We start from the raw sequence: 25,616 nt of genomic DNA, 5'->3' as shown, positions 1-25,616 counted from the left end.
TTTTCTATTCGTTATTATTCTGCCCTATCTTTATCTTCTTCTGGTTGCTGACTTTTGGGTTAATTTATTCTTTTTCTAGTTTCTTGAAATTTAAAAGTGGTTTTTTTGAGATCTTTCTTCATTTTTAAAGTAGGTGTTGTCAGGCACGGTGGCTCACGCCTATAATCCCAGCACTTTGGGAGACTGAGGCTGGTGGATCACAAGGTCAGGAGATCAAGGCCATCCTGGCTAACATGGTGAAACCCTGTCTCTACTAAAAATACAAAAAATTAGCTGGGCATGGTGGTGGGCGCCTGTAGTCCCAGCTACTGGGGAGGCTGAGGCAGGAGAATGGTGTGAACCTGGGAGGCAGAGCTTGCAGTGAGCCGAGATTGTGCCACTGCATTCCAGCCTGGGTGGCAGAGCGAAACTCCATCTCAAAAAAAAAAATTAAAAAATAAAAAATAAAGTAGGTGTTTACCTCTATAAATTCCCCTCTTATAAGTTTTTTTGCTGCATTGGTTTTGGTATGTTGTGTTTTAATGTTCGTTTGTCTCAGGATATTTTCTAAGTTTCCTTGTGATTTATTATTTTACCCATTGTTCTTGTTTAAGAATATCGTGTTCAATTTCTGTATATTTGTGAATTTTACCGTTTTCCTTTTTCTTCTGATTCCTTTGCTACTGATTCCTTTGTGGTCTATGAAGACTCTTGGTATAATTTTGATCTTCTTAAATTTGTTAAGACATTTTTATGGCCTCACATATGACATATCCTGGAGAATGTTGAATGTGTACTTGAGAGGAATGTGCCATTTTGGTGTTATTAAGTGGAGTATTCTGTATACGTCTGTTAGTTGCAATTGGTCTATGGTGTTGTTCAAGTCTTCTGTTTCCTCATTGATCGTCATAGTTTTTCTATTCATTATTTATTTATTTTTTCAAAGAAACATGAGAAACTTTATTACTACCTATGTAGCCTTTTGATCCCAGTGATAGACCCACACCCTGCCAAGTGGTATTGGGATCTCTTACTGTTATTATTATCTGTTCCTCTCTTAAATTCTGTCCATGTTTGCTTCATATATTTGGATGCTCTTATGTTAGGTGCATATATATTTATCATTGTGATATCTTCTTGATAAAGTGATCCTTTTGGCTTTATATAATGTTGTTCATTGTCTCTTGGAATTATTTTTGACTTACATGCATTTTTGTCTGATATAAGCATGGCCACCTCTATTTTGTTTCCCATTTGCATGGAATATCTTATTCCTTTCACTCTCCTTTCACTTTCAGCCTATAGCCTCTGAGTGTCCTTCTATAAAATGTACTTCTTCTAGATCATTTCTAGTTGGATCATAGTTGTTGTTGTTGTTCTTTTTTCACTTACCACTCTATGTCTTCTGATTGGGTAGTTTAATCCATTTATACTTCATACTGATTACTGATAGGGAAAGGCTTACTGTTGTCATTTTGTTGATTTTTTTTGTGTGTGTATGTCTTGTAGTTATTTTGTTCTTCTTTTGCTGCCTTCCTTTGTATTTTGTTGATTTTTTTTTTTTTTGTAGTGATTTGCTTTGATTTATTTTCTCAGCTTCTTTTGTGTGTCTTCTGTAGGTATTTTCTTTGGAGTTACCATGAGGGTTACATAGAAGATCTTATAGTTACAAAAATCTATTTTAAATTGATAACAACTAAACGTCAATTGCATACAAAAACTCTACTCCATTTGTATCTTCCCCTCCATTTTATATTGGTGTCACAAATTCTACCTTTTTCTATTTTGTATCCATTAACTAGTTTTATATAGTGATTTTTATGCTTTTGTCTTTTAAATTTTACACTAGAATAATGTGATGTATATGCCACCATTAGAGCATTACATATGCCTATATTTGTCTATGTATTTCCATTTCCAATGTATTTCCATTTCCAGAGAGCTTTATTCTTTCATGTTTTTGTATTGCAGTCTATTAATAAACATAAAATAAAAAATTAATAAAAATAAAACATGTTCTTTTATTTCCACTTGAAGGGCTTTTTTTTTTTTTTTTTTTTTAGCATTTCTTATGAGGTCAGGTCTAGTAGTGATGAAGTCCTCAGCTTTTAAAACTTTTTTCTGAGAAAGTAATTATTTTGCGTTCATTTTTGAGGACAGCTTTGACAGATATACTGCTATTGGTTGGCAGATAGTTTCTTTCAGTATTTTAAATATACGCTCCCATGTCCTTATGGCATAAAATGTTTCTACTGAGAAATCTTCTGATAATCTTAGGAAAGCTCCCTTGTATGTAGTGTATTGCTTTTCTCTCGCTATTTCAAAATCCTCTCTATCTTTAATTTTGACAGTTTGTTTTAATGTGTTTCAGTGTGGATCTGTTTTAGTCCATCCTTGTTGGAGCATTTGAATTCCTTAAAATTTAATTTTCATTTCCTTCCTCATATTTGTTAGGATTTTGGCCATTAGTTCTTCAAATAAACTCTCTGTTCCATTCTCTCTTTCTCTCTCTTTTCCTTCTTGTATTTCTATAATTCATGACTTGGTATGCTTGATGGTGTCCCATAAGTCCTTTAGGCCTTCTTTGCTTCCCTCATTCCTTTTACTTTTTTCTTCCCTGACTTGATAATCTCAAATGACTTGTTTTCAAGTTCAATTTCTTCTCCATAATCAAGTCTGCTGTTAAACCACTCTACTGAATTTTTCAGTTCAGTTATTGTATTTCCCATGTCTAGAATTCTTTGCTTTTTTAATACCTTCTATAGTACCTCTTTGTTGGTGTTTTTGTTTTGTTGACTACTTTTTTGTTTCCTCAGGTCAATAAATTTTGAATTCTTTTTCAAGTAATTTATATACCTCCTTTACATTAGGATCAGTTTCCTAAGATTTATCTTAATCCATTGTTTAACTCATATTGCCCCATTTCTTCGTATTCCTTCTTAGTTTTTTTTCTGTGATTTGACCATTTCATTATGGATGCTTGTGTCTTTGAAATTGTCTGGGATACTACAACTCTTAATTGATTTCTAGAGTTCTCATTAAGTCTTCATGGACCAGACATGGTAGTTAAATCAATGTCTCTGCCTGAGAATGAGGTTTTGCATTTCCTGTTCTGCAATTTGCTAAGATCATTTTCTTGTAAATATTTTCTAACAGATTAAGAAGGCTTCAATTTATTTCTAGTTTTCTGAATTTCATTTCTAGTTCCTTAATTTTATCAAATGCTTTATTTTTTGTCTGTGAGTATAATGGTATTTTGCCTTTGTCTTTTTAATATGATGAACTACATTGACTTTTTAATATTAAACCAACTGTGGAATAAATACAACTTAATCATGAGGTATTTATAGTTGTATATAGTGCCAAACTAAATTTGCTAAAATTTTATTTATTAATTTCACATCTACATTAATGGGAGGTATTTTCTGATCTCATAATTTCTTTATCCAGATTTGATATCAATTTATACTAACATTATAAAGCCTATTGGGTTTTCTCTGCTTTTACTCTTTTTATAAATTAAGCATATTATTTTTATAATTTAAAAAATATTGGCTAGGTGCAGTGGCTCATGCTTGTGATCCCAGCACTTTGGAAGGCTGAGGCAGGTGTAACACTTGAGGTCAGGAGTTCGAGAACAGCCTGGCCAACATGGTGAAACCCCATCTCTGGTAAAAATACAAAAAAAAAAAAATAATAATAATAACTGGGCATAGTGGCTTGTGCCTGTGATCCAAGCTACTGGAGAGGCTGAGGCAGGAGAGTTGCTTGAACCCAGAAAGCAGAGGTTGCAAGCAGCAAAGATCATGCCACTGCACTCTAGCCTGGGTGACAGAGTGAGCCTCTGTCTCAAAATAAATAAATAAAATAAATAAATAAATAAATAAATAAATAAATAAATAAGAAAATAGAATAAAATGAAATAATAAAAATATTGACTTTTATTTTAGACACAGGGGGTACACATGCAGGTTTGTTGCATGGGTATATTATGTAGCTGAGGTTTGGAGAATGCATCCTATAATTTAGGTAGCGAGCATAGTACCCAATAGACAGTTTTTCAGTCCTTACTTCCCAGTTAGTCCACACTGTCTATTGTTCTCATCTTTAAAGATGTCCGTGAGTACCCAATGTTTAGCTCCCACTTCCGGGAACATGCAGTATTCAGTTTTCTGTTCCTGTGTCAATTACTTACGACTATGGTCTCTAGGTGGATCCATGTTGCTGCAAAGGAAATCATTTTGTTCCTTTTATGTCTGTGTAGCATTCTATAGTGCGTATGTACCACGTTTTCTTTATTTAATCCACCATTGATGGGCACCTGCGTTGATTCCTTGTCTTTGCTATTATGAATAGCCGTGATGAACATACAAGTGCATATGTCTTTTGGGTAGAATTATTAATATTTATTTTCTTTTGGCTATACTGGGTTGAATGGCACCTATGTTTTAAGTTCTTTGTGAAATCCCCAAACTGTTTTCAAAAGTGACTGAACTAATTTACATTTCCACAAACAATGTATAAACATTCCTTTTTCTTTGCCAGCATCTGTTAGTATTTGGTTTTTAAAAAATAGTTATTCTGAGTGGAGTAAGATATCTCATTGTGATTTTGACTTGCATTTCTCTGATGATTAGTGATGATGAGCATTTTTTCATATGTTTATTGGCTGCTTGTATGTCTTCTTTTGATAGGTGTCTTTTCATGTCTTTTGACCATTTTTTAAAGGGGTTACTTGCTTGTTTGTTTGTTGAATTGTTTATGTTCCTCATAGGTTCTGTATATTAAATCTTTGTCAAATACATAGTTTGCAAATATTTTCTCCCATTCTGTGGTTGTCTGTTCACTGTGTTGATAGTTTCTTTGGTTGTACACAAGCACTTTAGTTTAATTTGGTCCTACTTTTCAAATTTTGTTTTTGTTAAAATTGCTTTTGGGGACTTAGTTGAAAATTCCATATACCCATGTAACAAACCTGCATGTGTATCCCCTGTATCTAAAATAAAAGCCAAGAATAATTTTGAGAAGGGTATTTCCTAGGTTTTCTTCTGGGATTTTCACAGTTTGAGGTGTTATATTTAAATCTTTAATGCATGTTGAATTACTTTATGTATATAGTGAAAGCTAGGGGTCCAATTTCATTTTTCTACATATGGTTAGCTAGTTATTTTGGCATCATTTATTTAATAGAGAGTCATTTCCTTATTGCTTGTTTTTATTGGCTTTATCAAAGATAAGATGGTTCTAAGTGTACAGCTTTATTGCTGGGTTTCCAATTCTGTTACATTGGTCTATGTGTCGATTTGTATACCAATACTATGCTGTTCTGGTTATGGTAGCCTTTTGGTATAGTTTTGGGTAGTGTGGTGCCCTCAGCTTGCAATTTTTGCTTAGAATTGTTTTGGTTATTCAGGATCTTTTCTGGTCCGATATGAATTTTATAATAGTTTTTTTCCTAATTCTGTGATATATGACATTGGTAGTTCAATAGGAATAGCACTGAATCTATAAATTGCTTTGAGCAGTACGGCCATTTTAATGATATTAATTCTTCCAGTCCATGAGTATGGAATATATTTTCCATTTATTTGTGTTGTATCTGATTTCTTTCAGCAGTATTTTGTAGTCCCTGTGAAATATTTCACTTCTTTGGTAGACTCTATTTTTAAGCATTTCAATATTTTATGGCTATTGCAAATGGGATCTCATTCTTGATTTGGCTCTCATCTTGAACATTATTGGTATATTATTGGTGTATAGAAATACTACTGATTTTGTACATTAATTTTGGATCCTGAAACTTTAATACAATTCTTTTCCAGTTCTTGGAATCTTTTGGCAGAACCTTTAAGGTTTTCCAGGTATAAAATCACATCATTAATGAAGAGATATAGTTTGGCTTCTTTTTGTATTTGAATGGCTTTTAATCCTTTCTCTTGTCTGATTCTCTTGTTCTGGCTAGAACTTCCAGTACTATATTGAATAAGAATGGTAAGAGAGGGCATCCTTGTCTTGTTCCAGTTCTCAGGGAGAAATGGTTCCAGCTTTTGCCCATGTACTATGATATTGCTGTGGGTTTGTCATAGATGACTCTTATTATTTTGAGGTATGTTCCTTTGATGCCTTGTCTGTTGAGGGTTTTTATCATGATGCTATGTTGGATTTTACTGAAAGCTTTTTCTGTGTCTATTGAGATGATCATATGATTTTTGCTTTTAAATCTGTTTAAGTGCCAAATAATCTATATTGATTTGCATATGTTGAACCAGCTTTGCATTCTAGGAATCAAGTCTTCTTGATTGTGGTGTATTATCTTTTTGATGTGCTGCTGGCTTCAGTTTGTTGAGAATTATTGTGTGTAGGTTTATTAGGAATATTGGCCAGATGTTTAATTTTCTCATTGTATCTCTGATAGATTTTGGTGTCAGGCTGATGATGAGTTTACAGAATGAGTAGGAAGTTACCCCTTCAACTTGATTTTCGGAATAGTTTCAGTAGGATTGGTACGAGTTCTTCTTTCTACATCTGATAGAATTTGGTTGTGAATCCATCTGGTTCAGGGCTGTTTTTAGTTGGTGGGTTTTAAAAATTATTAATTCAGTTTTGGAACTTGTTATTTGTCTGTTCAGGGGGTTCATATTCTTCCTGGCTCAATCTTGGGAGGTTGTGTGTTTACAGGCATTTATCCATGTAGCTTTTCTAATTTAAGCTTCTAATTTGAGTGTATACATTTGTTCATAATTGTTTCTGAAAACCTTTTCTGTTTCCGTGGGATGGCTTGTAATGTCACCTTTGCCATTTCAGATTGAACTTAATTGGATCTTCTATTTTTTTCTTTGTCAATCTAGCTAGCAGTCTATCAATCTCATTGATTCTTTTGAAAAAAGGTTTCATTGATCTTTGCGGGAATTTTTGCACCTCAATTTTGTTCAGTTCTCCTCTAGTTTTAGTTATTTCTTTTCTTCTGCTAGCTGGTTTTCCCCCTAGTGTTAAGTTCAGAATTTCTTTGTTAGTTTTCAACCTTGATAATCTGTCTAACATAGTCAGTGAGATGTTGAAATCTTTTACTATTATTGTGTGATTATCCAAATTTTTTCATAGGTCAAGGAGAACTTGCTTTATGAATCTAGGTGCTCCAATGTTGAGTGCATATATATTTATGATAGTTAAGTGTTCTTGCTGAATTACACCCTTTATCATCATGTAATGCCTTTCTTTGTCCTTCTTAATAATTCTTGGTTTAAAGTCTGCTTTATCTAATATAAAAACAGTGACTCCTGTTCTTTTTTGGTTTCTGTTTTCATGGTTCATATTTTTCCACCCCTTTACTTTGAGCCTGTGAGTGTTATTACTTGTGAGATAGTCTCTTGAAGACAGTAGATGGTTGGTTATTATCTTTTGATCTAGATTGCCACTTTATATATTTTAAGCGGGGCATTTTGTCCACTTAATTTCAGGGTTAGTATAGATATGTGAGATTTTGATCCTATCATTGTGTTGTCAGCTGATTGTTATGTATACTTAATTGTTCAGTTGCTTTATAGTGTCTGTGGGCTATGTGGCTTAGTGAGTTTTCATGTTAGCAGATGTTATTCTTTTGATTTCATGTTTAACACTCCCTTAAGAACCTCTTGCAAGGCTGGTCAAGTTTTAATGAATCTCTCAGTGTTTGCTTGTCTGAGAAAGTTTTTATTTCCTTCACTCATGAAGCTTGTTTTGGCAGGATACAAAATTTTTGGTTAAAATTTATTTTCTTTAATGGTGCTTAAAATAGGCCTCCAATCTATTCTGGCTTGTAAAGGTTTTGCTGAGAGGTTGGCTTTTAGCCTGAGGCATTTCTCTTTGTATAAAACCTGACCCTCCTCTTAGCCACCTTTAATGTTGTTTTTTTCTTATTGATCTTGATGAATCTGATTACTACATGCATTGGGTATGGTCATCTAGTAGAGTATCTAGCTGATGTTCTCTGTGTTTCTTGAATTTGCATTTCAACCTTTCTAGCAAGATTGAAAAAATTGTTCTTGCATTGTATCCTCAAATATATTGTCAAATTTCCTAACTTATTCTCCTGTCTCAGGAATGAAAATGAATCATAAGTTTGGTCTCTATACATATTCCCATATTTCTTGGAAGTTTTACTCATTATTAATGTTTTAAAAAAATTTTGCTTGTCTGAGTTGATTTGAAAAGGTGGTCTTCAAGCTCTGAGATTCTTTCCTCAGCTTGGTCTATTCTGCTGTTAATTCTTCCAGTTGTGCTATGAGATTCTTATAGTGAATTTTTCAGTTCCAGAAATTCAATTTGGTTCTTTCTTACAATTACTACTTCATCTTTTCGCTCTTGGATTCTTTAACTGGATTCCTTGGATTGTGTTTCACCTTTCTCCCAGATTTCAAAGAGCATTCTTGCCATCCAGATTGTGCATTCTATGCCTGTCATTTCAGACATTCCAGTCTGGTTAATGACCATTGCTGTTGGTTTAGTAGGCTTATTTTGAAGTTAGAGGATACTCTGGCTTGTTGAACTTCCAGGGTTCTTGCCCTGATTTTTTTCTCATTGTTGGGGGAGGGGGCTGGTTTTTCTTTAACTGTGATGTAAGTTGAGTATAGTCATTTGGTTTCATTTCTTGCTGCTTTCAGAGGCTCTGTATAGGATCTTTATTCTTGGGTGAATTCTTGTACCTTCTGGACTGGCCTTGTGGAGTGAGTTACACTCTGCTCCTATGCTCACCCACTTAACACACACTTCTTGCTCCGCTAATTGCTCTGAGAGTAGGGACTCCTATCCCACTTCAGTGCAAGTCACAAATCTTGGCTCAGCATTCCCAAGCTGCACACTGCAGCCCTGGGGCCCTGAGATGGCCTGTAGCTTGGAGTTGGGCTCCAGCTGTTCTGGGATATCCAAAGTGCTCCCAGGTTGCTGGGAAAGTACTCAGATGAAGCAAAGCACTTACGCTGTGAGTCACATGCTGCACTGTGCAGGAACTCCTATGAGGCAGCTAGGCAGGGGCCATGGGAGGAGCTGTTTGTCAGGAAGCCCTGCAGAACAGATGCATCTTTGTCCCATGGGGAAGTTGGCCTCACTTTTTCCTGGCCTCTTAATCAGCTGGGACTAGAGCCTCTCAGAGGGAGGTGGGGACCCCTGTGGGATGGGTACCAATGACCATGCTCCACCAGAGCTGCCCTGCACACAAAAGCTGCTGCGCTCCGTTTTAGCTGAAGCCCTGTCTCTGCCTACTCCCCAGGCAGATGCCCCTGTGAGCTCAGCTGTCAATAGAAAATGTGGGGGCCCTGTAGCTGGGAATTCAGAGGTCCATGGTGAGAGTGGGCTATTCCTCAGTCCCCTCACTCACCACTTCTTCAGGAACTGTTCAGGTCCAGGAACTAGCCATAGCATTTGGGTACCCCATGAAGGTTCCTAGCTTCCTCCCTTCTCAGTCTCAGTGTCACTTCTCCATTCACTCGGTATTTTCTCTCTAAAGATATGCCTAATCTATGTTGGTTTTCTTGATAACTTGTTCTTTCTTGGTGGGAGAAGCACTTCCTGTTTGTGCCCACTTTGCCATCTTGTGTGGCCCTCTCTCGTTTTTTTCTGCAGGAATTTGTAGGAGTTCATGAGTAAAGTTGCCTTGCCATGGCATATTCTTTGAGGGGAAGTTTTAAATTTAAAACACAAAAATATCATTAATAGATAATAGAATTATTAAAACTTTTCATTTCTCCTGTTTCAAATTATGATGTAATGTAAGATATAATTGTTTATTCTGGTAATACAAAGATATTTGGGCTTTATTTGTAACACAGCAATAGCTTAGTTAAGCCTGACTATAATCATGCAGAATAATTATTTGGTGACATTCAGCATTCATTTATTATTTTAAAAAGTAGGAAGACATTTATTAACTTTATTTAACAATATAAACCTGGGAATAAATGCCTGCAGTAAATATCATAATTAATGCAGAGTTTTTGAAACTTTCTCTAAATTTAAGGCACAATGTGAGGCACTCTCATATGTTTGCTTAGTATTCTACTGAAAATCCTAGTTAATGTAATTATGTGAGAGTAAGAAATAAATTTTAAGCATTGAAAAGGTAGAAAAATATGTTATTTTTGACTATAATAGTTAATTTTTGCCTATGATTACAAATATCCAAAAGAATGTAAACACCATTATAAAAGTTATAATTGAGCTTAAGACATTTGCTGGATTGGCAGTACATAAAATTCAGTCATATTTCTATATATTGGTAACAAAGAGACATTATAAAAGTTAAAAAATACAGTTTGTAACAGAAACAGAAAAAAATTAAGAAAAAAATCTGTCAAAAAGCATGCAACTATTAGGAATAATTATAAAATATTGTGGAAAGTCATAAAACATTATATAAATAAAAGTAGAGATATACCATGGACATCAAATGGGAAACTTATATTGTAAATATGTCTTGTTTGAAAATTAATTTGTATCAGCAGTTTTTAATCTTTTTGGTCTGAATACTACTTTAAAGTCTTCAAATTTTTAAAATCCACAGATCCATTTTATTTGTGTAGATTATATCTATCAACATTTACCTTATTAGAGATCTTAAGATACAAATTTTTAGTTTATTTTAAATGACAGAAGTCCACTAAATATCAAAAATAAAAACATAATTTATGAAAGATGATTATTACTTCCAAACAAATAGTATAATAAACAGAGTGATTTTGTTTTTCAGTTTTGGAAATGTCTTTAATGTCTAGCTGTATCATTGAAGATGTTGTTTGGATATTTGTCACCTCTAATCTCATGTTGAAATTTAGGCTGGGCTCAGTAGCACATAACTATAATCCTAGCATGTGTCCAGTGATAAGCATGCAGGTGGGTTTCAAGGGTCCATGGTATCATGGGTGTTTTTCTCACGTCATTATTAGGGTATAATTAACAAGTAACAATTATATACATTCAGGGTGCAAAATGTGATGTTTTGATTTATGTATACATTTGAAATAACACAGTTAAACAAATTAACATATCTACCACATCACAGTCACTATTTTTTGTGTTTGTATGATAAGAACACTTGAGATCTACTGTTTTAGCAAATCTCAAGTATAAAATACATTATAATTGATGCAGTCACCCTATTGCACAATAGGTTTTTAGTACTTATTCATTTTATACCTGTTGCTTTATACTCTTTTCCCCTTAACCCTTCAGCCTCTGATAACACCCATTCAAATTTCTTACAGTATATTTTTCTTTTTTCTTTTTACATTTCACATATAAGTGAGATAATACAGTATTTGCTTTTCTTCATCTAACTTATTTTACTTAGCATAATGTTATCAAGGTAAACACATTTATCACAAGTGGCAGGATCTCTTTTATTTTTCAAGGCCAAGTAATATTTTTATATACATATATACAGCCATAATATGTATGTAAAGGAATGTATAACATATATATAATTGTCTTCATTCACCTGTTGATGGATGCTTAGGTTGTTGTTTCCATATTTTGGCTATTGTAATGATGCAATGAACATGGGAGTGTAAATATCTCTTTGAAACTCTTATTTTTTTCCTTCGATTACACACCAAGAAGAGAATTGAATCATGTGGTAGTTCCATTTTTAATTTTTTGAGGAATATCTATACTGTTTTCAATGGCTGTACCAATTTACATTTCCAACAACAGTGTACAATGGTCCTCTTTTCTTCATACCCTGAATGACACTTGTTATCTTTTGACTTTTTAATAATAGCCATCCTCACAAGTATGAGTGGATATCTTTTGGTAGTTTTATTTTACATTTTAAAGTCTGCTCTCTCAACTACCTCCTTCCCCAGACTTTTCCTTCCAAATATTTTTGTTCTCTCTATGGCTTACCATGTATATAATTTCTTGTCTTATTCATCTTTAAATTCATTCTGCAAACACCACTAAAGCAAACCACTTCCTTTCTGGGGAATCCTTGAGGCAGGCAAAAAAAAGGCTAACCCTGGAACTGATAGCTCAGGGAGCCACAAGACAGATCGAAACACACAATTATTTGAAACTAAGACCTGCACACTCCCTCTGGTTAGAGTAACCTGCGTAAAAAATGCTGACTGCCATCTTCTTGGCAACTGTCAAGCTGGGGATTAGAGGATGTAAGTGGGTAAGGAATGATACCACAGTGCTCACTTATCGAAATCCAGCTGCTTCTTTCTTCATTCAGCATTCCCCTGGTTGTTGTAAGTTTCGTTATTAGATTCTGGAATTCTAAAATATTTAATTCTGTTTTTGCCAACTTGTTTATAGACTTTGTGGTGGGATAGTGTTTTCTAGTTCCCTACTCAGCTATTTTAGGTGATGTCACCTTTAACAAATGGTCTTTGGGACACCATGGACTTCCTTGTTATTTCAATTTGTTTTTTTAACATTTATTATTATTATTTATTTAAGGAGTACAAGTGCCGTTTTGTTACATAGATCGGTAGCATAGTGCTGTAACCCTCTCCTGAATAGTGCATATTGTACCCATCAAGTTATTTCTCATCTCTCACCCTCCTCCAACTCCCGCCACCATTCTGAGTATCCATTGTCTATTATTCCACTTTCTATTCCATGTGTGCTCGTCGTTTAGCTCACACTTATAAGTGAGAGCATGTGGTATTTTGCTTTATGCTTCTGAGTTATTTCACCTATGATAATGGCCTCTAGTTTCATCCATGTTGCCCCAAAAGATATAGATAGCATTCTTTTTATGACTGGGTAGTATCCTGTGGTATGTATGTGCATATATATTCTAATGTATATATGCACATTAAAATGTATACAAAGCATATATTCTGTAGTATACATATATACACATACCACATTTTCTGTATCCAATCATCTATTGATGGGCACACATTGATTCCATACATTTTCTCTTGTGAATAACACTCTACTAAACATACAAGTGCAGGTATTTTGGGGGTATAATGATTGCTTTTTCTTTGAGTAGATTACTAGTACTGGGATTGCTGAATTGAATAGGAGTTTTATTTTTAGCTGCTTGACAAATGTCCACACATTTCTCACAGAGGTTGTATTAATTTACATTCACACCAACAGGATATAAGCACACTGTTATGTCTGTATCCTTGCCAAGATCTATTCTTTTTTGATTTTTTTATAAAAGCCATTCTGTCTTCTGTAAGATTATATCTCACTGTGGTTTTAATTTACCTTTCTCTGGTGATTAGTGATGTTTTTCATATGCTTGTTGGCCATTTCTATGTCTTCTTTTCTAAAATGTCTGTTCTTCTCCTTTGCCCACTTTTTAATGGGATTATTTGTAGTGTTTTTTGGTTATTGTTGAGATGTTTGAGTTCCTTGTAAATTTTGGATATTAGTCTTTTGCTGGATACATAGTTTGCAAATATTTTTTACCATTCTGCAGGTTGTCTGCTCACATGGTTGATTATTTCTATTGTTGTGCAGATATTTTAGTTTAATTAAGTCCCATTTGTCTATGTTTTTGTTGCATTTGCTTTTGAGGTATTAATCATTTTTTATTTGCCAAGGTCAATGTCCAGAAAAGATTTTCCTAGAATTTATTTTTGTACTTTTATAGTTTCAGGCCTTATTTTTAAGTCATTAATTAATCTTGAGTTAATTTTTGGATCTGGTGAGAGATGAGTCCAATTTCATTCTTGTGCATGTGGCAATCCAATTTTTCCAGCACACTTTATTGAATAGGGTGTCCATTCCCTAATGTATGTTTTTGTTAACTTTGTCAAAGATAAGTTGACTGTACGTATGTGGTTTTAGATCTGGATTATCTATTCTGTTCCATTGACTTATGTGTCTATGTTTATACCAATACCATGCTATTTAGGTCATTGTAGCCATGTAGTACAATTTGAAGTCACGTAATATGATGCTTCCAACTTTGTTCTTTTTGCTTGGGATTGTTTTAGCTATTCAGGCTTTTTTTGTTTGTTTGCTTTATATGAATTTTTGGATTTGAAAAAGAATCTGTAAAAAATGATGTTGGTATTTTGGTCAAAACTGCATTGAATGTGTAGATTGATTTGGGCAGGATGGTCGTTTTAATAATATTAATTCTTCTAATTCACGAGCATGGAATTTTTCCATTTGCTTGTGTCATCAACACTTTCTTTCCTCAGGGTTTTGTAGTTTTGCTTGTGGAGATTTTCACCTCCTTGATTAAATGGACTTGTATGCATTTTATTTATTTTGTAGCTATTGTAAATGAGATTAACTTTTTGATTTGGTTCTCAACTCAATCATGCTTTTCTTTAATTTTTAATGAACATTTCATAACTTGATTTTCTTTTTTGTTTTCTTCTTTGCACATTATCTTTTCAAAATCTTTGCTCATTTTCTATTGAGCTAACTTTAATACTCTTAGAGTGTTTTATAAGGAATACTTAATACTTATTTGAAATCATTTTTCAATTTTTTATTTTTAAGTTTTATATTTGGTGAACTTTTAAACACAGAGTTTTGCAACTTTAAACACAAAATAGTTTGCATCTATTAATCTTTTTTCTTGTATAATTTTTGCATGTGAGGTAAAGATTCTTTGAAAATACTTCTGTGTCCCACTCATAGAACATATCATTTGTATAGTTTTGTGTTTTCATATTCTCTTAAAACTTCAGCCCAAGTGCAAATTACTTTGCCATATAGATCGTGGCATTTATCTAATTTCACATTTTTCTTTTAATTCACTTGTTACAAATCTAATCCAATGGTCTAAGAAAAGTTATTATCAATAATCCCTTTATAATACCACTTTATTCTGTACTATCATTTTAGTGAGCATATTCTGAACAATTGATTTCATTATAAAAATGTTTAAGTTTCCAAGACTTTGCTATTTTGAATAGTGCCACAATAAACATACGTGCACATGTGTCTTTATAGCAGCATGATTTATAATCCTCTGGGTATATACCCAGTAGTGGGATGGCTGGGTCATATGGTACATCTAGATCTAGATCCTTGAGGAATCGCCATACTGTTTTCCATAATGGTTGAACTAGTTTACAATCCCACCAACAGTGTAAAAGTGTTCCTATTTCTCCACATCCTCTCCAGCACCTGTTGTTTCCTGATTTTTTAATGATTGCCATTCTAACTGGTGTGAGATGGTATCTCATTGTGGTTTTGATTTGCATTTCTCTGATGGCCAGTGATGATGAGCATTTTTTCATGTGTCTGTTGGCTGTATGAATGTCTTCTTTTGAGAAATGTCTGTTCATATCCTTTGCCCACTTTTTGATGGGGTTGTTTGTTTTATTCTTGTAAATTTGTTTGAGTTCTTTGTAGATTCTGGATATTAGCCCTTTGTCAGATGAGTAGATTGCAAAAATTTTCTCCCATTCTGTAGGTTGCCTGTTCACTCTGATGGTAGTTTCTTTTGCTGTGCAGCAGACTGGATTAAGAAAATGTGGCACATATACACCATGGAATATTATGCAGCCATAAAAAAGGATGAGTTTGCATCCTTTGTAGGGACATGGATGCAGCTGGAAACCATCATTCTTAGCAAACTATCACAAGAACAGAAAACCAAACACCGCATGTTCTCACTCATAGGTGGGAACTGAACAATGACATCAATTGGACTCAGGAAGGGGAACATCACACATCGGGGCCTATCATGGGGGGGGAGGGGGGAGGGATTGCATTGGGAGTTATACCTGATATAAATGACTAATTGATGGATGCTGATGAGTTGATGGGTGCAGCACACCAACATGGCACAAGTATACATATGTAACAAACCTGCATATTATGCACATGTACCCTAGAACTTAAAGTATAATAATAAAAAAATAAAATAAAATAAAAAAATGTTTAAGTTTCATGTTATTTATTTATTTACAAATTAAACATCTCTGATAACTGCTCTGTTTTTAAGTTTTTATATGCTTTGTAATCTTGCCCTTAAGAATGGATTTATTTTTCCTTAACCTTTTTCCTGTACTAAATATGTGTTTGTCAGCTTCAGGTAGACACTTTTCATGTTGATGAAAATTAAAATAATACAGAGAAAAGCATATGTTCATAACAAAAAAGAACAGTTTATTAGTCTAGAAATTAAGTACCACTTGAAATTATCTCTAACAGACAAAATCAGGAAGACCTAGGGAACTTCATATAGTTCATATATCCTTAGAAAATGTGGAAGTGAGAGCCCAGTGTCTTGGGAATATGTAATATTTCATGGGCGTCAACACTTTTCAACCCGATTTGATTTAGTTATCTAAATTATTTGAGGCTCAGTATCCTCAAATGTAGATACAACGTTTCAACTGTTAAATGTAGGCAAACATAATGCCATCAAATAATTATTGTAAGAAATGTATGTAAAATTGTTTGGTAAAAATTATTTGCTGTGCAAATATTAGACAATCTTTTGACTTTCACAAACTAATTTAAAATGTTCTCCTATTATATTTACTTGGCATAGGCTTAGTCTGCAATGATATAAAGGTTTCCATTTTTAAGAGATAAGGTGATTTCTTCTCCAGTACAACCTCCACTGCATGGTTACATCCCTAGATAGAGTTAGAATTTAGCAGAGTTTTGCAAAACAGAAAAGTCTGGATGGAAAGTGTTCTCCTCTTGGCCCTTCAAAAACACTACTGCTGCATTACTACTGTGTTTATTGTTTCTCCTATTCCCTGGGATGGTAACAAGCTGTCCTATCTATTTTTTTTTTTTTTTTTGGAGACAGAATCTCACTCCATTGCCGAGGCTGGAGTCCAATGGCACAATCTCAGGTCACTGCAACCTCCACCTCCTGGGTTCAAACAATTCTCCTGCCTCAGCCTCCCAAGTAGCTGGAATTATAGGCACCTGCCACCACACCCAGCTAATTTTTTTTTTTTTTTTTTTTTTGTATTTTTAGTAGAGAGGGGGTTTCATCATGTTGGCCAGCCCAGTTGACCTTAGGTGATCCACCTGCCTTGGCTTTCCAAAGTGCTGGAATTACAGGCGTGAGCCACTGCGCCCGGCCATATCTACATTTTAATTAAAACTTTAAAAATGGGTAGAGTGAATAGAATGTAAAAATATTGTAGGAAACATGAAAGACTGAAAATTAATTAGATTGCTGGACTTTTATCTTCTTATTCAAATATTCCCAGTTATGGTTACATTTTCATTTTCTTGTTGCAGAAAAATAAATTAAAAACTTAACAATGACACATAGGTAGATTTCTGGAAACCGAAGGATTAAAGTATTCATTTTTAACCATAATTATATGTTTTAAATTAAGTCAAATTTTGAAATAGTACTTTCTGTAGAAACAAATTTTAGTGATAGTAATCCAAATGCTGAATTTTTCATTTGAAAATGTAAAACTATAGAAAATATGCCATAGAATTTTAATATTAATTACAATATTTTGAAATAGTTTTTATTTAAAAGTTGTCAAATTTTTCCCAACTAAATTTATTCATCACTTTTTCTTATTTCCTAATAACTATGTGTAAATTCAAATTGAATGAGAATGGATAGGCATCTTCAATTTAACTGAAACAAATCCTGAGCCTTTTTTATTGACCTTTCCATGTGGCATTTAGAAAATTTTGGACTAAGGCATATGTTAAAACAAAAAGAGAGGTTGAAAGTAGCCTCATGGAGCTAATGCCTTGGTTTCCAATGAATTAAAGCATTAGAGACATCACTTATTTCCTGACAATGAGCAAAAAGGCCAAATTTCTCTTTATGAATAGCCAGTAACTATGTATGTTTTCTTAGGCCAGCATGACCTAGACATACGGCACCCTGAGAGAGACAGGGTGAGTCATTTCAACAGTTCAGTTAGGCAGGACCCGGTGAAAACCAAATTGCTTTCCACTCAAACCCAAGCTCATCATTGTTCATTTGAGAGTTATATGGAAAATAGATTGTAATGGTCTCCATAACATCCTACTTAATGTTACTCTTCTAATTATTATGTTTTTGAAAGTGTATTTTCCTGATGATATATAATTGTGTGTTACTCTGTAACTTATTTCCCTTAGTTTTTTTCCCCCCAAACAACAACAGTAGGCAATGAGGCCCTGGAGAGGTACCACATACATGCTTACACACTCATACACACACTTAAGCATTGAGGACAAATTTTAGCCCAGAAACATTTTAAATTTCATTTGCTATTATGTCCACACTGATCTGTAACATTTGGGTAGTATATTACATATATTAAAACTTTCACCTTAACAAAAATGAAGATAATGTGGACTGCAGATGCATACATTGAAACTTCTAGGTGCCAGTTTACTGGGCACAGGAAATAGTATTTCATTCTCTGTATCATTACTGCAACTCTGCAAAGTAGGCTTATTTACAGGTGAGGAAAATGAGGCTTATAAGAGGCCACAAAACTTGCACTCAGTCGTTAATGAAGAATCAAGTGTGCTATTTGTCAGATTCCAAGGCTTAATCTCTATCCATTGCATTATGCCCTTCCTTTAAATATTCGCTGTTGTATATGTTTTATTTCTTTAGCCATTTGAATATCTCTATTGTCCTCATTTTACATTTGTCAACCGAGTCTTGGATCTTCATATGCAATAGCTAAGGTCTCTCAAAGAAAAGGTGGAAAAACTGGCCTATACTTTCATATTTTGAGTCTAGGCCTTTAACTCTTTGTACTACAAAATACACAAAAGAAATTTTTTTTTTCTAAGAGTCTGTACTTACATACTGATTAACGTGCAAAGAAAAATAACCCAAATAACCTACAAACAAATAAACAAACACAAAACAACCAATAATCAGAGATAATTAGATAATTATGGGGCCTTTGAGGGCCACTGTATCCCTGTCTAGTATCTGGCAGAGAGGAGATGCTCAAAAACAGTTATTAAAAGCGTCAGTATAGGTTTACATGTGATTTTTATTAAAAACAATCTCCAGATATAGCCAATTTCTTTTCAAGTCAAAATCCTACAGGTTATTTACAAAGGTATAAAAATGAAGTTGGCTTACATATGACATCATTGAATCAAAGTTAGAAAATGTACATTCAAAGATTGGAAGAGAAATTATTGTGCCCAGATAATGAAGGCACATATTGCAATAAGTCTGTATAGTTATTTCCACGTTCTATAGTCCTTGTTTTTAATCTCTGTTCAACATAAAATGCACATGATTTATAATACATCATCTTTGAGAAGTATGTTTTGAAAAATGTATGATTACTGCCCTACCATTCTATATGATGTTTTTAACAAAACAAAGTGAAGGAAAGAAATCATCTCACATTTCATTCAAAATGCAAGTGTTAATTCATCTTTGTCTAGGGTAACGTTGTGAAATTTGTTGCAGTGTTAACAGTGTGTGTGTCTCTCTAATGTTGTGGGCACTGACAGACCTTGTTAACACATATGAGGTAACAGTAAATAGCCTTGTTAACAGTTGTTGATCCTGAGGAGAAGGTTCTTAAGCCTTTTACATTTTAACATGAAGGCTTGTTACACACAGTTCTTCGACTTTGTATTAAGAAACTGGTTGGGGATTTTGGGTTGTCATCAACACATTCTATTTTTTGGCAGTTAATCAGAAATGGGTATTAAGTTAGTGTTTGGTGCCAAATGGCTGATGTTATGTGAGCAATGCCTGTATAATTAAAGCAGATTTAGATGTTTAAATAAAGAGTGTTGACAATATACAATAATTTAAAAATTATGCTGTCTATTTTTTCTTTCCAAAGAGCTGGCTTAAATGTGTAATTCGACCTATGTGGATGTTGATGAATACATCCAAAGCAATAGTTCAGGATTGAATTAGTCATACTGTAGAAAGACTACCATGATAATTCACAATAGTGGAGGTGACTTTAAACCTTTTGTTTATGTCTCTGAGAATAAAATTGAACAAAATAACAACTACTATATTTAGAATAACACATATAAATAGAATGTTTTAAAAAAGGCAATGCCTTGGCAAAGTTTAGGATGATGATGAAGAAAAGGATATGTACATATTTTCACTTAATTTAAAATAATTGCTTAAAATTAAAACAGTACAGGTTCTTTTAGTAGTTACATGAAGCAAAAATATGTAGCTATTGGAAGAATGAGGGGTATTTCCATGGAAGAGCCAAGTCATAAATAGGAAGGGCCAGGTTCAGATTGGACTTCAGGAATGCTACAATATTGATTATTGTCCTTTAGCTCTCTTCTTTCTCATTAAAAACTAATTTATTTCACAATCAGTGAAATGTAGCCCCTGAACATTTCTAAATTTACATCATACAGCTTTAGCACAGGTTTAGCCTCCAGAGTACAGGGAAAGTTCACTGTCCTAACTCCAGCCAGGTTTCCACCCAAGATCATTCTGCTCAGAGAAGGGAGAAGTGTTGAAATGTTGGCAATTTCTTACATAAATATTATTAAGAAAGGTGAAGGCTCTGAGATTTTATCCTACTTATGAGGGTCAGGCTGCCACAGACTCATTGATGCTAGCAAAAGACGTAAGTTTCCAGAGTAAAAACAAAGGACATTGTTACTAGTGGTGCAGCAAGCAGCCTGAGCTTCATGTTTTGTAAAAATAGATTTATTAAGACAGAATTTGTAAACCATATAATTAACCCACTTGAAGTGTACAAAGGAATATTTTTCAATATATTCATGGATATGTGCAACCATCTTCACAGTCAATTTTAGATTTTCATTAACTCAAAAAAATCTCTGAAACGTTTAGCTGTCTATTCCTCCAACTGTCCATTGCCCTTCCCTTAGCCCTAAGAAAGCATTTAATCTACTTTTTGTCTCTATAGATTTCCTTGTTTTTTACTTTGATGTGAATGAAATAATAGTTTGTAAAAGTTTTGACTAACTTCTTTCATTTGGACTAATGCTTTTGAGTTTCAGCCATATTGTGGCATGATTTATACTTTATTTTCATGTCCAAATAATATTCCGATGTATGGCTATATCACATTTTGTTTATCCATGTGTCTGTCAATGGACGTTTGAGTTATTTCTACTTTTTGGCTACTATGATTAATGAGCATTTTTGTGCAGCTTTTACATAGAAATTAATTTTTATTTCTCCTGGTTATATACCTAGGAGTGGAATTGCTGAGTCATATGGTAACGATGTATTGAATTGTTTGAGTAACAGCCAGACTGTTTTCCAAAGTGACTGCACCACTTACATTCCCACCAACAGTGTATAAGCCTTCCAATTTCTCCACACTCTCGCCAATCCTTGTTATGATTTGTGTTCTTGATCCTAGTCATCCTAATGGTGTGAAATAGTATTTCACTGTGGTTTTCTTTTAGTATTTCCCTCAAAACTAGTGATGTTGAGCATCTTTTGTTTATCTTCATTGGAGAAATAGCTAGAGTATTTTGCTCATTTTTAAATTGTGTTTTTTTATTATTGACTTGTAAGTGTTCCTTATGTATTCTAGACATAAGTCTCTTAAAAATATGATTAACAAATTATTTTCTACCATTCTATGGTTTGTATTTTCATTTTCTTGATGGTGATAGGATCACTTGAAGGATCGTGAAGAATCACTTTCTTGCCTTAAAAGAAAATATTATAGTATATTAATTAGCTAACCAAAATGTATTATATTGATTATACAGTTTATAAATTAATTATATATATTTATTCATTGTTATTCAATTTTCTCTTCAAGTCTTCTATATTGTTGTATTTCTGTGTCTTCTGGCAAAAATCTACATATTACATTTATTTAATTACAGAATTTAAATCTACATATAGATTTATTATATAATATAGGTATATTACATTAATATAAATCTTGCATCATTAAGATGATCTTAACATCTTTTGATGCATAATTTCTAAAATTTTGATGAAATTAAATTTATCTTTTCTCTTCTTTCTTTTGTCTCTTGGACCTTTCATGTCATATCTAGGTATATCCAGTGCCAAATTCAAGATCATAAAGATTTATGCCCATGTTTTTGTCTCAAGCATTTTAAAGTTTTAGCTCTTCCACTTATGTCTCCTATTTTATTCTTCTTTTTTCAGGATTATTTTTGCTGTTCTGGGTCCTTTGCAATTCTGTATTAATTTTAGAATCAGCTTGTCAATTTCTACAAGAAAGAAAGCTGGAATTCTGACAGCAACTGTGGTAAATCTGTAGATCGGCTTAGTGATTTTTGCCATTTAAAAATATTAAGTCTTCCAATTTCTGAATGTAGGATGTATTTGCATTTATTTAGATCATCTTTACTTTATGTTAACAATGTTTTGTAGTTCTCATAGTATACGTTTTGTATTTCTTTTGTTAAATGTATTTCTAAATCTTTCATTCTTTTTGAAGCCAGTATGAATGGAATTTTCCGAGATTCACATTTGTATCAGTTCCCTTTGGCACCAAAGCCCTGAAGGTTGCTGCACACACACTGGGTGTACATCACATACAATGAACCCCAGGCTTGAGCAATGCCGATTCTTAAAGGAAGTGCAAGCACACCTACCCAGTATTTGTCCTGGAGAAAGAAATTTTAAGTATCTTGAAAGGCAAACAAATTTGCCCTCTATTCTGCAGGAAAACACTATTTCTGTCTTCAAAGATATATGCTACCCAAACATTTTTGCAAAGACATTCTGGAACAAAAGTTGGTACATGATGTGCAGAAACACCGGAGACCTAAGAATAACTGTTTCCTATCAAATAAATGTGTAGAATGGGGAAACAGAATTCCCCATGAAAGAATGGAGTTCTGGACACATCTAGAAAGAAAACTAAATGAGGCAAAATGAAATTAGAAGACAGCAAGCATGAAGTTGTACAAATAGTTTATTTTTAATAAGCCAAAATTTATTATCACAAAAAGTTATAAAAATCCAGAACATTTGGGTGCCAAACATTGTAATTTATAGATTTTTGCCAGAGGAAAGAAACAGAAATACAGAAATATAGAGGACTTGAAGAGATAATTGAATGATTAGTAATAACTATATATAATTAATTTGTAAAATTTGTATAATTAATTTAAAAAATTCTGGTTAGCTAATAAGATGTTGTAAAATTTTCTTTTAAGGCAAATACAATAAATATATGACAACTGCATTATGTAATGATTCTCCAAAGGTAACTTTATTAATTTTGAAGAATAATAATTGTACTGGATATTCTGTTTAACAAAATGAATACAACTAGAAGTGTACTTAGAAATATACAGCAAATAGTTGAAATTATGAATTACTTAGAAATTGATACACACAACTCTAAGAAATTGTCAGAGAGGAAATAGGGTGTCTCTATTCATAGACTGTCTAGAAAATATTAAAATAAATGAAATAAAAATCTGCCAGGTACTTGCAAGTGAATTAATATCCATAAATTCTTTCATTATAAAATAACAAAGTATATAAATATGCTTGTAGTGTTTCTAAATAGCTACTACAAACAATTTCAAAGACTATGTGTTTCAAATAATTCCTCTAATCAGAGGCTTTTCTTTGAATTGTCTTGTGTTTTTCATAAACCTATTCATAATTTTAATTTAGTCCAATTTTTCCAGCTTTTGTGTTGTTTCCACTTTCTATTTTCCTATATAAATCTTGCTTACGCGAACAACACTAAGGTGTTCTTTGTTTTCTTCTAGAGTCTTGTTTTACCTTTATAATAACTAGATTTTAATAATCAAATTTATCTAGACTAGACTTTTGACTATTTAATCGAAATTTATTTCTCCTATAACTAGGGAATTAATCCAGTGTTGGTATTGATAAGACCATCCATTATGCAGCTTTATTTTTATCATATATCAAGTGACATTGTGTCGTTCTGTTTCTGGAGCCCTATTCTTTTTTACTGGTACCCTTGTCTATTCTCTCACCAAAATCATAGTGTTTGAGTTACGACAGTTTATAATAAGTATTGCTCTCTAGTAGTATAAGTCTTCTAGCTTGGTTGTTTTCTGAGACTGTCTTGTCTCTTACTGGTTCTATGCATTATGATACAAATTTTAGAATTATTGTAGCTTGCCAGTTTACATGCACAGATACATACAGGTTGCTGAGACAGTCATTGGGATTACATCTAATCTATATATCAATTTGGTGAGAACTGTCATTTTCAAAATGCCGTACTGAGGTTTCCAGTCCACAAATATGGTTTGCCCATCCATTGAGTTCCATCTTCTATGTAGAGATTATGCAAATATTTGATTTATTCCTAGGTATTTGATGCTGATTAATGCATTCATAAGAGATTTCTTCTCTCAATTTCAGTTCCCAGCATGTTAGTGTTTGCATAAAGAGGCAAAATTGATGTGTGTGTTTGTGTGTGTATTGATCTTGTATAAACTGAACCACTAAAGCCACTTACTAAATTCTAATAGTTTAACTGAAGAGTATGTTGCACATTCCACATACAAGTGTGTTGTCGTATTTTTTATTTGCCTTATTTCACATTCTAGAAGGTGTAGTACAAGAGGAAAAGAAGAATTTATAGTGGATATATTTTATTGGTACTGATCTCAAGGGAAACATTTTCAGTATTTCACCATTAAGTTCTTTTCAAAGGACTAAATTATGACTTTGTTAAGTTTTCTTCAATGTGCATATGTTTCTATTAATTTCTACTCTGATTGCTATAGCTTCCTTTCTTCTATTACATTGTGTATAATTTGTTTAGTTTAATTTTTAAGCTAACTTCTTTGACCCGAGTATTTAGTATTTATTGTTTTGTTTCCAAACATTTAGGAATTTTCTAGTTTTCCTTTAGTTAGAAATTTCTGCCTACCTTATTTCCGAAGTGATTAGATAGCAAACTCGCTTTAGTTAAATCATCTAAAATCTCTCATGACTTGCTTTAAGGCAAAGCATACGATGAGTTTTGTAAATATTCAATTTTCACTTGAAAATAATACATTTCTGAAGTTATTGGTGGAAGTGTTCTGTATGTATACCAAGTTAATCAAGTGTGTTAACCCTTTTCTTTATACTGTAAATAACTACTGATATTTTTTTTTTGCTTGTTCTGTTCTTGAGACCAGTTTATTAAATTTTCAAGTGATGATTACGATTTTGTTCATTTCTCAACTCTGTTTTACATATTTTCAAGCAATGTTAATAGATGCAGGGGATTTTAAGATTTTAATACTTCCCTTTTTAATTGACCCTTTTGAAATGTCGCTCTTTATGTCTCAGTAATATGTTTTCCCTTAATCTTACTGATATATTTACAGCAGCCCTTTTGGTTAATGTTAGCGTAAGATATTTTTTCTCAACCTTTCTTTCAAACTTTGTTTAAACATGTCTTTTGTAAGCACAAGATCTGGTCTTTGTGGCCGGGCGCAGTAGCTCAAGCCTGTAATCCCAGCACTTTGGGAGGCCGAGACGGGCGGATCACGAGGTCAGGAGATTGAGACCATCCTGGCTAACATGGTGAAACCCCGTCTCTACTAAAAAAAATACAAAAAACTAGCCAGGCGAGGTGGCTGGCGCCTGTAGTCCCAGCTATTCAGGAGGCTGAGGCAGGAGAATGGCATAAACCTGGGAGGCAGAGCTTGCAGTGAGGTGGGATCCGGCCACTGCACTCCAGCCTGGGCGACAGAGCCAGAGTCCGTCTCAAAAAAAAAAAAAAAAAAAAAAAAAAAAAAAAAAAAAAAAAAAAAAATCTGGTCTTTAATCTGCC

The sequence above is a fragment of the Piliocolobus tephrosceles genome, chromosome 8, assembly GCF_002776525.5.
Source record: "Piliocolobus tephrosceles isolate RC106 chromosome 8, ASM277652v3, whole genome shotgun sequence".
In the NCBI taxonomy this organism is placed as follows: domain Eukaryota; kingdom Metazoa; phylum Chordata; class Mammalia; order Primates; family Cercopithecidae; genus Piliocolobus; species Piliocolobus tephrosceles.
This window is presented reverse-complemented; position numbering follows the sequence as displayed.